The 18,279-nt window shown below is 37.2% G+C and overlaps 1 protein-coding gene across 4 annotated transcripts in view; it reads left to right on the plus strand.

Annotated features, from left to right (window-relative positions):
• DOP1A (DOP1 leucine zipper like protein A) overlaps positions 1–18,279 on the plus strand; it is a 110,661-nt gene that overhangs the window by 7,100 nt on the left and 85,282 nt on the right. The gene's annotated exons all lie outside the window — the stretch shown is intronic.

An 18,279-nucleotide genomic window follows, 5' to 3' on the forward strand; every position in this document is an offset into this window, starting at 1 on the left:
TACAATATATCCTTGTATATTATTCCATACATAATAGTTTGTACCTGTTAATCCCCTACCCCTGTTGTCCCTCCCCCTTCCCTGTCCCCACTGGTAACCTCTAGTTTGTTCTCTGTATCTGTGAGTCTGCTTCTTTTTTGTCATATTCACTAGTTTGTTGTACTTTTTAGATTCCACATATAAGTGATATCATACAGTATTTGTCTTTCTCTGACTTATTTCACTTAGAATAATGCCCTCCAGGTCCATTCATGTTGCTGCAAATTGCAAAATTTCATTCTCTTTTTATGGCTGAGTAGTATTCCATTGTGTTCCATACATGTACCACATCTTCTTTAACCATTCGTCTGTTGATGAACACTTAGGTTGCTTTCATATCTTGGCAATTGTAAATAATGCTGTTCTGAACATTGGGGTACATGTATCTTTTCCAGTTAGTGGGGGTTTTCCTCAGATATATACCCAGGAGTGGAATTGCTGGATCATATTTTTATGATATTGCTGGTTCTATTTTTAGTTTTTTGAGAAACCTCCATACTGTTTTCCACAGTGGCTGCACCAATTTATACTCCCACCAACAGTGTAAAAGGGTTCTCTTTTCTCCACATCCTCACCAATATTTGTTATTTGTGTTCTCTTTTTTTTTTTTTGGCTGCGTTGGGTCTTCTTTGCTGCATGTGGGCTTTCTCTAGTTTCGGCGAGTGTGGGCTACTCTTCGTTGTGGTGCGTGGGCTTCTCACTGTAGTAGCTTCTCTTGTTGCGGAGCACGGGCTCTAGGCATGTGGGCTTCAGTAGTTGTGGCTCATGGGCTCTAGAGTGCAGGCTCAGTAGTTGTGGCGCATGGGCTTAGTTGCTCCGCGGCATGTGGGATCTTCCCGGACCAGTGCTTGAACCCGTGTCCCCTGCATTGGCAGGTGGATTCTTAACCACTGCGCCACCAGGGAAGCCCCTATTTGTGTTCTTTTTGATGATAGCCATTCTGACAGGTGTGAGGTGATATCTCATTGTGGTTTTGATTTGCATTTCCCTGCTGATTAGCAATGGTGAGCATCTTTTCATGTTCCTGTTGGCCATCTGCATTTCCTCTTTGGAAAAATGTGTATTTAGTTCTTCTGCCCATTTTTAAATCAGGTTGTTTTTTTTGATGTTGAGTTGTATGAGCTGTTTATATACATTAGATATTAACCTCTTATCAGTCATAACATTTGCAAGTATTTTCTCCCATTCAGTAGATTGTCTTTTTGTTTTGTGGATGGTTTCCTTTGCTGTGCAAAGGTCCCATTTGTTTATTTTTGCTTTTATTTCCTTTGCTTTAGAGACAGATCCAAAAAAAATATTGGTATGATTTATGTCAAAGAGTGTTCTGCCTATGTTTTCCTCTAGGAGTTTTATAGTGTCTGGCCTTACATTTAGGTCTTTAATCCATTTTGAGTTTATTTTGTATATGGTGTTAGAGAATGTTCTAATTTCATTCTTTTACATGTAGCGGTCCAGTTTTCCCAGCACCACTTATTGAAGAGACCATCTTTTCTCCAATGTACATTCTTGCCTCCTTTGTCATGTCACTGACCATAGGTGCGTAGGTTTATTTCTGGGCGCTCTATTCTGTTCCATTGATCTAGTTGTCTGTTTTTCTACCATAGCATACTGTTTTGATGACTGTAGCTTTGTAGTATAGTCTGAAGTCAGGGAGTCTGATTCTTCCAGCACCGTTTTTCTTTCTCAAGATCGTTTTGGCTATTTGGGGTCTTTTGTGGTTCCATAAAAATTTTTAAATTGTCCTAGTTCTGTAAAAAAATGCCATTGGTATTTTGATAGGGATTGCATTGAATCTGTAGACTGCCTTGGGTAGTATGATCAATTTAACAACATTAATAATGTTGATGTTAAACAATTTTAAAGTTTCCTTGACAGAGGTTTCTCTCCTGAGGAAAAAAAGAAAATATGGTACTTGCTTTAAAGTTAATGTCTGTCATTTTCAAAGAAGAATAAATATTTAAATGACTTCCATACTGTATACCACCAGTTTCATAGGTGTTACATCAGTTAATCAGGTTTTCACCCTTGAGCCTGAATGAGGGGTTCCAGCAGAATTACTTATCTTTTTTTTTAATGGCAACTGGCATTTTATTGGAAGGCTGTCTTCAAAATCTTTGCTCCAAGCCTACCTGATTCTATAATTTGAAGCTGCCAATTTTACGTGATCTGTTAACTGCTTTTTAAATTATGGCTTTTAAGTTATAATAGAGGTGTGGTTTAAAAAGGAATATATTATTTGAGAATAAACTTTTTAGTTTTCTTTTGCTACGTAACATTATCTCAAAATGTAGTGACTTGAAACAATATAAATCTCAGGAGAGACTGGGGAGCCGTTTGTCTCTGAGGTTCTGGCTTGAGATTTTGTGAGGTTGCAGTCATCTAAAGGTTTAATTGGGATTGGAGAACCCCCTTCCGAAGTGGCTCACTCACCTTCTGGGAAGTTCTTTCTGTTTGTTGAAGGGAGGCCTCAGTTCCTCCCACAGGGGCCTCCCCACAGGGATGCTTGAATGTCCTTTTGGCATAAAGGCTAGCTTGCCCCAGAATAAGAGATCCAAGAGACATCAGGGTGGAAACCAAAATGTCTTTTATGGCCTTGTTTTCACTTCTGCAGTATTCTATTTATTGTTCACATAGGCCAGCAGTGATTTCAGGAGGAGACTACACAAGAGCTTGAGGATCATCGGAGGCCATCTTGGAAGCTAGCTACCACATCTTGTAAAGCTAGTATGTGAACATGTCACTAAGTAATAAACAGTACATATTTACTCAAAATGCAGTTTATACACAGCTTATGCTTTTAGAAAGGATATTCAGAGATTAACTTACCATGCCACTTGAAGATTACTAAACAAAGCAAGTACTTTATCAACTAAATTCTTAGTCTCCATGGTTCTTTGGAAATGATGGGATGACTGGGTTCAGATGTAACACTGAAGATACAGGTTTTATTCATTTTGATTTTCTTCTTATGAGATGAAGGAGGGGCGAAAAATGCCACATATTACACAGCTGCTATTTGATTTTCTTTAGGGATACTATTCATTCATATACCTTTAAAAAATTGAACTTATTTAATACCATAAAGAGGGAATAAATCATGTGTTTTTAAAAGTATAGAAAAAGTATGCAGTGAAAAGTCTCCGTCTCCCAGGCCCCCATCCACCCAAGTTCCCACCTGGCCTCCAGGAAGTAATCAGCTTTACTGTTGTCTTGTGTGTTCTTTCAGAGCTATATCGTATGTATGCTGATTATATGAATATATATTCTCCCCTTTTTATATTAATGGTAGCATTCTGTAAACAGTATTCTGCACCTTGATTTTTTACCTCATATGTCTTAGGAACATTTTCTAAATCAATTAGACTTTATTCTTTTTACCACTGGAGTATATTCTATTGTCATTCAGTTTTTAATATTTATTGGTTATTTACTGTAGGTCAAGCACTGCTAGGAGCTGGGGATGTGAAAGCTAAAATGATAGATAAAGACTGTGTCACAGGGATTAACACCACTGGGAGTCACAGTTCGATTACAGTGAAGCAAAGTAAGTTCTATGATAGGGGAAGTACAGTGTATAGTTGGAGTCCACAGAAAGATGTAGGTATGTGAATGCTGGGGAGATATAAAGGTCAGGGAAGACTTCCCAAAGAGGGTAATATCTGAGGCCTGAAGGATGAGAAGGTTCTAGCCAGGTTAAGTTATGATTCAGTGTTTCAGGCAGAAAGAGTTTTTTAAAAAGACTTTATAACATATTACAAAGCTGTAGTAATCAAAACACTGTGGTACTGGCATAAAGACAGAATAGAATAGAAAGCTCTGAAATAAACCCTGGTGTATATATGGTCAAATGATCTTTGAGAGAAAAGGAGTTGTTTAATTGGTATAGAGTTTCAGTTTCGCAAGGTGAAAAAGTTCTGGAGATTAATTGCACAATTTGAATATACTTAATAACACTGAACTGTACACTTAACAGTTGTCAGTGTGGTAAATTTTATGCATTTTTACCACAATTGAAAAAATGACATTAAACTTTTCAAAATGTGGCATATATGCATTTTCAAATACTATCCTGTAATGTAAGCCATGTTTCCAAATATTGACAAATGGTACTGTTTAAAGAATGAGCCAGGTCAGAGGGGTTGAATCAGAAGGTATTGTGCAGAGGCATAGCATTTCAAATATAGTTTGACAGAAAAACTTTAGGTGATGAAAAGGAGTACGGGGCCTATCCAGAGAAGAAATAGCATATGTAAAAGCACTGAGGTGGGGGCTTCCCTGGTGGCGCAGTGGTTGAGAGTCCACCTGCTGATGCAGGGGACACGGGTTCGTGCCCCGGTCCGGGAAGATCCCACATGTCGCGGAGTGGCTGGGCCCATGAGCCATGGCCACTGAGCCTGCACGTCTGGAGCCTGTGCTCCGCAGTGGGAGAGGCCACAACAGTGAGAGGCCCACGTACCGCAAAAAAAAAAAAAAAAAAAAAAAAAGCACTGAGGTGGAAGGGAGCAAGTCTTTGAACAGTTGACTAGTGTTAAAGAAAAAATATTCAGTGACACTTCTTAAGATGGTAAGGCCAACCTTATTCAGTATCATCATCATAGGTGTAGGGACCACTGCAATGGGATTTTACAGTGGAAGAGAGAGATTGGCCTCAACTCTCAGCGTGGGCACGTGGGACTTTATAGCCAAGGAGTAGTTGAGGGTCAGTGGATGGAAAACTACTCTTAAGAGGAAGCATCAGGAGTAAGAGGGGATTCTGGTTAAAACCAACCTAACAGGATTCTTGCTGCAGACAGACCAGGATGATCAGTAGTTGGAGGGTGAGGATCCTGATCAGATGTTGAGGGTGGAGGATTCTGGTTAAACTGACATAGCAGTGTTCTTGAAAAAACTATATTTTATAAGAAAGTGCACAGATGGGCCCAGGAGAAGGTTCAGACCCTGGCCAAAGTTTGGTCAAGCAAAGAATCTTTGTCACTAGGTTTTGCTTAGCTAGAACAGAAATATGTATTAAGATTGAAATCTAGGGTCTAGTTTATGAAAAGACTTTAATCATATGATTAAAAGCTTGCATGTATATACTTTCTAAGTGATTGAATGTCACAGCTGTAGCAGTGATGAGAGTACTTCCTACATGCTAAGTAAGCACTGGGCTGAAGTGCTTTTCATGGTGTATGAACTTATTTTTCTGAGCTTCCAGCAGGGAGTTATATGCTCAAACTCTTTTTTGCTGTGTAAAATTAATTGGCTGTTAGAAAGCTGAAGGTAGTGAAAGATAGATGGCTATTGTACTAGTCCAGGTGGAAACTATTCAGAAGCCATGGTTAAAAGGCCATTCTGAATGATACTGTCTACCACAGTCAACTTCAGCTGAAGAAAAAAAAAGCTGAATTTGTTGATAGATTTGAATATGAGAATAGGGAATAAAGCCACAGCTCATGCTGTGTGATTGTGTGATTGGGAAGATGATGGTGCTGTTTTACTTCAGTAGTGAAGTAAAAACAAAAACAGGACGATGACGTTCAGAGAATAATAATAGCAGTGCTTGACAGGTTTCTTGTATTGGAGTGACATCCTAAAGGAATTTAACAGAGTACAGTGACTGAAACGGAAAGTAAGGAGAGTCTAATAATAATGATAACAGTTGATGGTTTTATCAGTGCTTTGGAGGGTACCTAGTTTTCATAAAGGGCCTCTGAATAAAGATCAAGCAATACCTTATTTTGGTTCTGATTCTATTAGGTGCTTCAGAATTTACCACAGTATCTAGAGTTGGGCTTCTCTGGTGGCGCAGTGGTTGAGAGTCTGCCTGCCGATGCAGGGGACACGGGTTCGTGCCCCGGTCTGGGAGGATCCCACATGCCACGGAGCGGCTGGGCCCGTGAGCCATGGCCGCTGAGCCTGTGCGTCCGTAGACTGTGCTCCGCAACGGGAGAGGCCATAACAGTGAGAGACCCGCGTACTGCAAAAAAAAAAAAAAAAACCCACAAAAAAACGAAGTATCTAGAGTTAATTCTCTTGCAGAGTAATAATACCTCAGCAAGGTTTTGTTCTTTCATATATGTGTTATTAATACTTTTGTTCTATTTTTACCTTAACCATAAAACGTGAGAGGGAATGAACATTGGAAGAGATGTAGAAGAAGCAAGGCAGGTCTGCTGTAGGTAGTACCTCATTTTTCTCTGTGAAGTTTTCCTGATGTCCTTCAGATTAATTCTAGTCTCTTTCCTTTACCCATCAAGGGTTTTAACACTTGCAAGGCTACTTACTATGTAGCACCATTGTTTCATAGCTTTGAGCAAACCTTTGTGCACAAACACACGCATGGTTTGTGTACAGTGTGAATGCTTTTTTGTAAATCCCTGTATGTAAAATTAATCAGCTAAAGTGTTGATGCCTCCCTGCTTGTGTAGTATTTTGCTCCCATCCTTTATATGCATAGGCATTGATTGAATCTGCATCTTAGTGAACACGTATGTGTGTATGTTTTACTCCTCATGATTATACTTTTGGAGCAGTTTCAATAAAATTCACAAAGGAAAATAAACCTTATTGTGTAGGATTTTTTTCAGTTGGGAAAAAAATTATATCTTTTTTCACAGGGAATAAAATTTGTTTACAGATACTCGAACTTAAATACATTACAGAAAAATTTGTTTAGTGTATACGGTATGGTATTTTTATGTTAATTTGTATAGCAACCAGTCTTTATTTTAAAGTTGAATAGTAAAATTAATAGTATATTGTTCATTAATTTTTTAATGCTGAGACCATTATTGTTAAAGTACTAATTTTAAAAAAATGAAATTTTATTTGAAACAATTGATTAACTTAATATGGTGGGTTTAATTGTACTGTAAAGATTATTTTTGCTTCTTTTACTTTATTTCTAGTAGTTTATTTTAGTTAAGAAAATATTTCTTTCAAAGTTTAAGCAAAATCATTATTCTTCATTATTAAATGAAGAAAATAGCTACAAATGAACATATTTATTTTGAGAAAGATACTTTCTGAAAAGTGATGTTTTAAATAAACTTGGAAAAGTACTTGATAGGTTAGCTGAAAGTTAGATGTGTCCTTTATCTTGTTTCACATCTTTCTTTTTAATCACTCTGACTAGCTACTCAGTTTTATCATTATTGTTCTTACGTACAAAAAAACAAGCACTGTTTTCTTGCTTCTTCCTAATTGAAAACAAACCAGAACATGGTCAATCTAGATAATTTAGATTTTCTTTAAGTGTATTATTCTGATATTTACTCTCAGGCTGACTTACCCTTGCCACCTAAAACATTTCTGTTTCATCCCCCCTCCCATCCCCATCGATAGGGAAATCAAGCAGATTTTAATATTAGCAAATGCCAAACTTCAAAAAGGTATGTTTAAAAAAGGCATATGATAAGTCCTAAAGGCAAAATTCAGTTGTTTTAGATTCTCAGTTTTAAATTATCAACACAACCATTTCTTTCTATAGATATGTTTAATACAAATATGACTAACCTAGAATATGTAATTGAATTATCAGTGATGCCCATAGGTTTCATGAAAATGTGGGAAACTTCTTTGAAACACTTATTTTCTGAACTATTATTTTGTCCCCTCGTACTTAGCAGCCCTCATGAATTATATCTCCCTTTCCCAAAAGAGAAACAAAATAAAACCTGTCTTTACTGGGTCTCGTAAAGCATCCCTTGGGTGCTTAATAATAGAATTTATAAACTAGATCCTACAGGATTCATCAGCCCTGGGCATCATTAATTTGGGGAAGCCACACCTGTAATTGTTTTTGGAGACACAACCCAAACCTGTAGCACCTCTCTAGGATTTAATTCCACTTGAGAGCGTATTTTTACTTGTTTAGAATTGTTTTCTCAGGCAAGTAGATTGTACATACTATATATAGTTCTTGTACATACTATATATATTATATATAGCAATACTATGTATGGTTCCTCTTCCACTCTAGTCATTTATTGAATTAGAATCACTGTTTTACATGTAACAACCAAAACAAAACCTTTTACATCCGAATTTATAGTCATTTAGCCTTACACTTTAACTTAAACACTTGCAATATCAAGCAATGAGCTAGGTGGGGGTATTCAGAGTTGAGCTTTTGTCCCTGTGCTTAACTCAAGGTCTGGAAGGAACAACAGAGATATTATGTACTTACATTATTACAGTTTTTTTTTTTTTTTTTTTTTTTTAAGAAATAAGTACGACAGGAAAAGAAAATACAGTGTCTAAAAACTGGGGAGGTAAAGAGTCAAGAAAGGCTAGATAGCCTGAACAGGTTTTCAAAAATGAAAAACAGAGGAGAGGTAGGATATGCCAGTCAGAAGAATTAAGAGCTGTAATTTAAAAGTAGTTCAGAAAGGTAAGTGATTAAGGACCAGATGCAGGAGTCAGCCTGCCAGAGTTCTGCCAGGTTCCTCCCTTTACTCTCTGTGGAACGTCAAACACTAAAGCATTCATATGTACGTGGACCCATGAGCATACCTGCTTCATGGATTTGTTGTGAAGATTACATGAGATAATTCGTGTAAAAGAGCTTAGTGTAGTGCCTGCCACGGAGTAATTAATTCCTAAGTCAGTTGCTGTAAATATCATCATCTTGAATAATGTATGGGCAATGTTTATTTGCCAGGTGTGCTTTGGGGGCAGGATGGTTATCTTTAACTCAGGGCATATGCTTAGTGTTCACTATTATAGCTGTTTACTACTTGATGCTTACAGTAGAATCCCAGCTACCCAGTAATGGATCATTTTAAATTGTAATATGTGCCCACGCTTTTCTATTTTCTAAATTACTTTTCTTCATATTGCTTATGTGTCACAGAAATCACAGAATTTAAAGCTACAAGGAACCTTAAGTTACCACTTTTATAGAATTCAAAGACTGTTTTTAACAGATGTATAATTTTGTATATGTCTATGGGAAGAAAAAGCAAAATTAAATCAAGTTTGTTGTTTTTCACTCTGATGGAACGCTGGGATTCTTAATTTTTCATATCTTAGGTTTTAATTTTTATAGTTTTTACTGAAAGCAAAAGTGAAAATATAGCTAAATATAGTAAAACTCTTTGTCAGAATTTTCTTCAACATGAGATTGTCACCTAATTAATTTTAAAAGATTAGACCTCTGGGAGTATCATACTTAACAGATTTCCTTTCACAAGGGCTAGAATGACATTTTTCACATTAAGAAATTATGCCTAATACTGAAGCTTAAACTGAACTAATTTATAATTTGGTAAATTATAAATATTAAATATAATTGGATACAGCACAATTTTTATAGGTGCTCTTAGAATCTTTTAATTTTTTAAAGCACTTAATAGCAATTATGAATAGTCTGTTTGAAGAGAGTGCATGTTGGCTACGCTGGTTAGAAAAATAGAACTAATTCTGTTTTCTACAAAGCTTTTCTCAGAGAAACAAAGCAAAATGGTTTGTGAACTGTGTTCACATTGACTAATTCATTTATTCAAAGCATTTGAGGGCCTACTATGTGTTAGTCACTTTTATGGGACTGCTGATACAGGAATGAACAAGTCCAGTAGGGCTCCTGATCTCATGACATTTGCATTCCAGTGAGGGAGGATAGATAGGAAACAAGCAAATACGTAGGATAATTTCAGACTGTAATAAGTGCTAGGAGGGTAATCATGTGATATTCTAGAGTAGATGTTAAGCCTGTGGGCCGAGTGTGGGCTACTTGAGAAATGCTTCTCTGAGGGTTTGATATTACTTGGAGATGGGAAGGAATTTGCCTCACAAAGAGTTGACCTAAGAATTTCCGCGTGTGGAGAATAGCAAATGCAAGATGCCCTGCAATGCAAAGCATGTTGCTGTATTTGAGTTTGGATGTTCTAATAATGATACAATGTGATTTTACAAGATCTCTGGCTTCTCTGTGGACGATAGCGCTCAAGAATAGAAGCAGGATTCAGTGGTGTGCTAGAGTTGACGCCAACCAGTTAGAAGAATAGAAGAGGAAATAATAGAAGAGGTGGTAATATATTTAGGCTATATCAGTTAAATGCTATTTGAAACTGTAGAACTAGAGGAGATAACTTAAGGGAGAGAAGAGAGGAGAGCTCCTGATTGAGCCTTGAAGTACTTTAGCATTTAAAAAATAATAAAATAAAATAAAATTCGACTAGAGAAAAGAAGCCTACATAGACTGAAAAAGACTGATTAGAGAAGTCAGAACATACCTTGAGAGCCAAGAGCAAAGTACTGAATGCTGCTGAGAAGTTAAGATGATGGGCTAGAGAAGTGACCTTTGGTCACTTTCCTGGTGACCTTTACATGGGTGGTTTTCTTGGAGGGACAGCATCGTGAGGCATTTTTGAGTGGGCTGAAGAGTGAATAGGAGATAAGGGCGTGAAATAGTGAGTACAGAGAAATCTTTCAAAAAGGTTTGTAATAATAGAGAACAGAGAAATGGGTTGGCAGCCAGAGAGCCTATGGGGGTGAAGGGGAGGCTGTTAATTTTAGTTTTTCACCATGAGAGATTCCAGGGCTTATATGTAGCATGATCCTGTAGGGAAGGAGAAACTGGTACTGAGGGAGGAGAGAAAGCCAATAAAGCACTTGGGGAAGAGTCTTGAGAAGGCAAGAGGAGGTGGAATCCAGAACACGGCAGAAGGAGGGGGGTCCTTTGTTCCTCATAGCAGGAGGGAAAGTGGAAAATATGGATATAGGTGGAGATAGGTTTGTAGATTTGCTGGAGGGAATGTAAGAGCGTTCCTTGTTCTTTTGTTTTCTTACATAATTTGAAGCTTGGTCTTTAGCAGTGATGGAGAAAAGGTGGTATTAGAACTTTGAGAAGGGAAGGTATGAAATAGTTGTGTCAGGCAGGTAAGGTTATAAAGGAAACGTGGTGGATTAGAACAGTGTTGAGTGTTTGAGGTTTGTGTTTCTCAATTTAAAGGGCAGTTGGTCAGCCTAGTTGTATAAGTTTTCTCTGGCGATGTTCAGGTGCTTGGGTTCAGGCATAACTGAGCTCAACCAGAAGTGGAATTTCCAGGTAAGTGTTATAGAGGGAGTAAGAAAGACACTTCACTCCCTGGCCCTGAGGTAGGATTGGGTATAAGAAGGAAAAAAGTCTCCATGAGAGTGAAGGGCAGTGGTTCAGTTAGAACTCTAAAGCCAGATTGCTTAAGTGTAGATCCCTGGCTCTGCCATTTAACCGTGTCACGTATATTTCTGTGCCTCAGTTTCTTTATCTGTTAATGTTGACAGTAATAATGTTAGGTACCTATACCTCAAAAGATCGAGTAGGATTAAATGAATTGAAATATGCAAAGCATTTGAACAGTGTCTGGCATTTAGTTAAGCACAATATAAGGTTAGCTAAGATGCTGCTACCTCTGCTGCTTTGAAGGTCTTATCCTTAGAATATACTTAAGACCAGCAGGTGGCAGGACCTGCAGAGAAAAGCTGAAGATCTGTTGATCCCGTGTTTGGAGTTTCCTAGCATATATACCATTTGAAGGTTTGAGATTGGGTCAGATTGGGGGAAGTACCGAGCATCAGGGTTCTAGTGGGTGATCTTAACCTATTTGTGAAAGACCTGGTAGGTGTTTTCTTCTATCTGTATTGTTAGCCCTCCAGGGAAGTTACTAATTTTCTGGAGTAACTAGCTTCATAAGTTGGTTAAATAAATGATTTGCTAAAGATTATTTAGTGAAAGTGGCAACATTGAAATTCAGAACTTTTGGTCAAAATGAAATAGATTTGTCAATAATGGCCACATTCCTTTGTTAGATGGTAACAATTACTGGTTGATAATTTTTCGTTTCGTCAAAAAATTTTGGAAAAAGCATCTTTATAGCATTTTTTTAGGTGCTTTTTCTTTCATAATCAACAAATAGGGTTTTTCCCCTGCATTGCATGATGCTTTAAATAATTTATTCATATACATCCTTGGGATGTGGTAGAACACTTGGACAGTCCCTGGGTATATCTTTAGAATTGGTTAATACTGAGTAGTTCCTGCAGGAAGCATAAGATTTTGCTTTTGATGTTCTACATAGTATTATATGTGTCCCATGCTGTATATACTCTTTTTAATCATATTTAAGAATTTAGAATTTTTTAGCTAAATAAGAAAATCCAAATTTCTTACCTGACTCAACTTTTTTACCTGTAAACATGTACAAGAGTTATAAACCCCAGAAACTTAGCTGGTCATTACTGGTTGGGATTTTTTTTTTAATATATATAAATACCAAATAAAAAAAGTATGTCTGAAAATGTCAACTGAGGTAACTTAGCTTCACAATTATATTAATACCCCAATTACAGATAACTCGTATTTTCATTGTTAGAAATTACTAGTAAATTGATTTTCAGATTAATCTTCCCCATGCACAAATATTGTATATCTTCAAAATAGATGTTATCTCTTATACTGGAAATACTGCTAAGGAAAAAAATGTCCCTGTCAGTAAAATTTATACATGTGCTTTACTGTGTCTACCACTAGTACATTCTTAGGTTTATCAATTAGAATTTATAGTTATTTTATACTGTTTTTATACACCTTCAGAAAATCCAATCAAGTTGATTTTTTTCCCCCAAGTTTAATTGGTTTTGCAGTTCTTTCTTCTCTGGTTTTTCAGAAGAAAAATTATAAGTGTTTTATAAATGTTTTAGTTTGTGTTCATTCTAGCCTTCATTCCATATTTCACTATGTATTAATATTTATTAGTTATCAAATTTTATAGCTTTAAATGTTTTCGTATGTCAGTCTTTTGTATCTGAAGCGCATATTGCAGCGTGTTTGTTTATAGTTGTGGTTAAATCTAATTTAAAAAATTTTTAGAAACCATAGATTAATGATAAAACAGCTTACAGAATTTTTAATTTATTCCCAGTCTTAACCATTACACTTAAACCACTTTGTATGAATCCAGCTTGAGCTTCATTCACTATTGTAAGTTATGTGCTGTGTAGCATACGAATATATATAAAACATAGTTCCTGCTCTCAAAGACTTCTACCCTAGAAGGAGAATTACATATCCAACTCTTCTATAAAACAAAATCAATTTTGAAATGGAAGGTAGTTGAGATAATTTTTGATTCACTTATTTAAATTTCACAGTCATCTTGGATTTCACAGAGTGGTTCTTCAAAATACTGCTTTATGTTTAGTTTGCTGGTCTGAGAGTCCAGACCATGAAGATATAACTATAAAGTGGGGTTTTTTTCCTCATAAACTTTATATTAAGTCCAAGGGTCAAATATCACAGTTTTGGGCTTCCCTGGTGGTGCAGTGGTTGAGAGTCCGCCTGCCAATGCAGGGGACACGGGTTCGTGCCCCGGTCCGGGAAGATCCCACATGTCGCGGAGCGGCTGGGTCCGTGAGCCATGGCCGCTGAGCCTGTGCGTCCGGACTCCGCAATGGGAGAGGCCACAGCAGTGAGAGGCCCTCGTACTGCAAAAAAAAAAAAAAAAAAAAAAAAAAAAATCACAGTTTTACAGAGAAAAACGGATTAACTGTCTTAAAGGATTTACTTTACTTTATTCTCCACTCCCACCACTCCCAATGGGAAAAGCATCAATAAATCAGGTATATTCTCTCTAGTCAGCATCCAAACATACTGCTTGGCACATGGTGTAGTGAAGTGAATAATTTCATATGTCAAGTGACTCTGTATTTAAGGTGATATTCTCTCCAAAGACGGGATTTAGGATTTGTCTGGTTTTGTTTTTATGGATTAAAGAGTTGAGATAGAGAATTGGGAAGTGCGTATTGCTTCTTTTTGGCATAACCTTAACCAGGGAAATTTTGATTTAATAAATTAAGAGAATTTTAGCTTTTTTCAGGCAAACAGGTTTTTATTAATATAGAGTACATTCTCTAGGGTTGTGATTCTTAGCCTTTTTGAGGATTACTTTAAAAACTATTTTTGACAATATTATAAAAGTAGGCTATTCCCCAATAAAATGTAAGATGTAAATTTTGCATGTAATTTGAGGTAATGCGCAAATCCCTAAAGCCCATTTTTATATGTATACATATATCTATATGTGTGTATATCTTACATATATGGATAATATATCTTACATATATACACATGTATATAGCTCTGTACCTTTACTGAGATATAATTCACATACTATACAAGTCACCTATTTAAAGTGTATAATTTAGTGGTTTTCAGTACATTCACAGAGCTGTGTAACCATCCTTATAACAATTTTTTATTGAAGTATAGTTGATTTACAATGTTGTGTTAATTTCTTCTGTACAGCAAGTGATTCAGTTATATATATGTATACATTATTTATATCCTTTTCAATTATGGTTTATCATAGGCTACTGAATATAGTTCTCTGTGCTATACAGTAGGAGCTTGTTGTTTATCCATTCCATATATAATAGCTTACATCTGCTAACCCCAGCATCCCACTCCAACTCTCCCCCAATCCCCTCCCCCTTGGCAACCACAAGTCTGTTCTCTATGTCTGTGAGTCTGTTTCTGTTTCATAGATAGATTCACTTGTCTCATCTTTTAGATTCCACATATAAGTGATATTATATGGTATTTGCCTTTCTCTTTCTGTCTTCACTTAGTGTGATAATCTCTAGTTGCATCCATGTTGCTGCAAATGGCATTATTTTGTTTTTTTTTTATGGCTGAGTAGAATTCCATTGTATATATACCACATCTTCTTTATCCATTCCTCCTGTCGATGGACATTTAGGTTGTTTCCATGTCTTGGCTATTGTGAATAGTGCTGCTATGGACATATGAACTCTTTGGATTAGAGTTTTGTCTGGATACATGCCCAAGAGTGTGATTGCTGGATCATATGGTAATTCTGTTTTTAGTTTTCAGAGGAACCTCCATACTGTTTTCCACAGTGGCTGCACCAACTTACATTCCCACCAACAGTGCAAGAGTGTTCCCTTTTCTCCACATCCTCTTCAGCATTTGTTACTTGTGGAGTTTTTAATGATGGCCATTCTGACTGGTGTGAAGTGATATCTCATTGTAGTTTTGATTTGCATTTCTCTAATAACTAGTGATGTTGAGCATCTTTTCATGTGCCTATTGGCCATTTGTATTCCTTCTTTAGAGAAATGTCTATTTAGGTCTTCTGTACATTTTTTTCATTGGGTTGTTTGTTTCTTTATTGTCAAGTTCTATGAGCTGTTTGTATGTTTTGGAAGTTAAGCCCAGTCAGTCGCATCATTTGCAAATGTTTTCTCCCATTCTGTAGGTTGTCTTTTCGGGTTTTTTTATGGTTTTCTGTGCTCTGCAAAAGCTTGTAAGTTTAATTAGGTCCTATTTGTTTATTCTTGTTTTTATTTCTATTGCCTTGGAGACTGACCTAAGAAAACATTTGTACGATTTATGTCAGAGAATGTTTTGCCTATGATCTCTTCTAGGAGAGATGTCTTATGTTTAAGTCTTTAAGCCATTTTGAATTTATTTTTGTGCATGTTGAGAGGGTGTGTTCTAACTTCATTGATTTACATGCGTCTGTCCAACTTTCCCAACACCACTTGCTGAAGAGACTTTTTCTCCATTGTGTATTTTTGCCTCCTTTGTTGAAGACTAATTGACCGTAGGTGTGGGAGTCTTATAATTAATTTTAACATTTTTGTCATTTCCAAAAGAAACCCTGTTCTCATTAGGAGTTGCTTTCTGTTTCTCCCCAATTCACTCCCCTCTCTACCCTAACCAAAAGCTAATTACTTTCCATCCCTGAAGACTTGTCTATTCTGGACATTTTATATAAATGGAATTATAAAATACATGGTTTCTTTCACTTAGCAGAATGTTTTCAAGGTTCATCCATATCATAGTATGTAACAGTACTTCATTCCTTTTTATCCTTGAATAATATTTCATTGTTTTTTATTTATCCACACATCAGTTGATAGACATTTGAGTTGTTTCCCCTTCTTGGCCATTATGAATAATGCTTCTTTGAACATTCGTGTACAAGTTTTTGTGTGGACATGTTTTCATTTCTCTTGAGTATGTGTACCATACCCAGGAGTAGAATTGCTGGGTTGTATGGTAATTCTATGTTTAACATTTTGAGAACTGCCTGCCTGTTTTCCAAAGCAGCTGCACCAATTTACATTCCCACCAGCACTGTACAAATGTTCCAGTTTCTCCATATCTTTGCCAATACTTATTATTGTCTTTTTTATTATAGCCATCCTAGTATCTTGTGGTTCTGATTTGCATTTCCCTGATACTTAATGATGTTGAGTATCACTTCATGGGCTTTTTGGACATTTGTGTATCTTCTTCGGAGAAATGTCTATTCATATTCTTTGCCCATTTCAAAGTTATTTGTCCTTTTATTATTGACTTGTAAGAGTTCTTTATATATCTAGTTCAGGTCCCTTATCAGAAATATGGGAGATAGGGCTTCCCTGGTGGCGCAGTGGTTGAGAGTCCGCCTGCCAATGCAGGGGACACGGGTTCGTGTCCCGGTCCGGGAGGATCCCACATGCCACGGAGCGGCTGGGCCCGTGAGCCACGGCCACTGAGCCTGCGCGTCCGGAGCCTGTGCTCCGCAACGGGAGAGGCCACAACAGTGAGAGGCCCGCAAAAAAAAAAAAAAGAAAGAAATATGGGAGATATATTTTCTTCCATTCTGTCAGTTGTCTTTTCACTTTGTTGATGGTATCTTTTGAAGCAGAGAAAGGTTTTTAATTTTGATGAAGTCCGGTTTATTTTCTCCTTGCTTGTGTTTTTATTGCTTATGCGGCTTTTAGTGTTATTTCTGAGAAATCCTAAGAAGACCTAGCTCTGGGCCTTGAGGATTTACTCCTGTACTTTCTTCTAAGAGTTTTATAGTTCTAGCTGTTACATTTAGATCTGTGATTCATTTTGAGTTGATTTTTGTATAGGTGTGAGGAAGGAGTCCACTTCATTCTTCTACATATGAATATCCAGTTATCCCAAAGCCATTTGTTGAAAGACTTTTTAACCCTCATTTAATTGTATTGGCTAGTTCTTAGATCCTTTTGCAGATCCACAAACCCAGCTCTAGGGAAGGGTGCAAAGTTAAAAGTCAGATAGGACACCAAAAAGGTGGAGAGGCCACATTATTTATTTATTTATTTATTTATTTATTTATTTTTGGCTGTGTTGGGTCTTCATCGCTGCACATGGGCTTTCTCTAGTTGAGGCGATGGGGGCTACTCTTCATTGTGGTGTGCGGGCTTCTCATTGCGGTGGTTTCTCTTGTTGTGGAACACGGGCTCTAGGCACACAGGCTTCAGTAGTTGTGACACACGGGCTCAGTAGTTGTGGCTTGCAGGCTCTAGAGCGCAGGCTCAGTAGTTGTGGCACACAGGCTTAGTTGCTCTGTGGCATGTGGGATCTTCCCAGACCAGGGATCAAACCCGTGTCTCCTGCATTGGCAGGCGGATTCTTAACCGCTGTGCCACCAGTGAAGTCCCCACATTGATTTTTAAGTTGAGCCTTGATTCCTTGTTACTACTGCACATTAGTTACCTATTCTATTGCTGTGTAACAAATTACCCCCCAACTCAGTGGCCTAAAACAACAAAATTTCTCTAGGTCATGAATTTGAGAGACTTAGCTATGTAGTTCTGGCTCAGGATCTCTCATGAAATCAGTCAAGATGTCAGTTGGTACTACAGTCAAATCAAGGCTTTCTTAGGGATGAAGGATCTGCTTCTAAGGTGGCTCCTTCACGTGGCTGTTGGCAGAAAGCCTCGGTTCCTTACCACAGAAACCTCTCCATAAGGTTCGTTGAAGTGCCCTCGGGATGTGGCAGCTGGCTTTCCCCAGATCTAGTGATCTAAGAGAGAGAGTAGGGAGGAAGCTGAAGTGCTTTTATGACCTAGTCTTGGCCATTACAAATTGTCACTTCTCCCTTACTGTTTTCGTTAGAATTGAGTCCCAGAATCCAGCTCACAGGGCTGCAGAATTAGGCAGTGCTTTTTGAAAGTAATATCAAAGAATTTGTGGACATATTTTAAACTATCTCATATACTCGTCAGTTTTATTAAAAGTTTTATTAATTCCAAACAGCTTATGTTCTTTCATACTATATGCCCATTATCGCTTAATAAAATTAGATGATCTCCAAGTCATTCATTTCTTTTTCTTTTTCCTGTTGTTGTTGTTGTTATTGTTTTAATGTCCTTGATGTTTCTAATATAACCAGTCAGTGCATTTTAGGATCAAAACAAAGTAGAGGAGTATGTATCAGAATGTTATATCAGCAA

The sequence above is a fragment of the Stenella coeruleoalba genome, assembly GCF_951394435.1.
Source record: "Stenella coeruleoalba genome assembly, chromosome: 12".
NCBI lineage: Eukaryota > Metazoa > Chordata > Mammalia > Artiodactyla > Delphinidae > Stenella > Stenella coeruleoalba.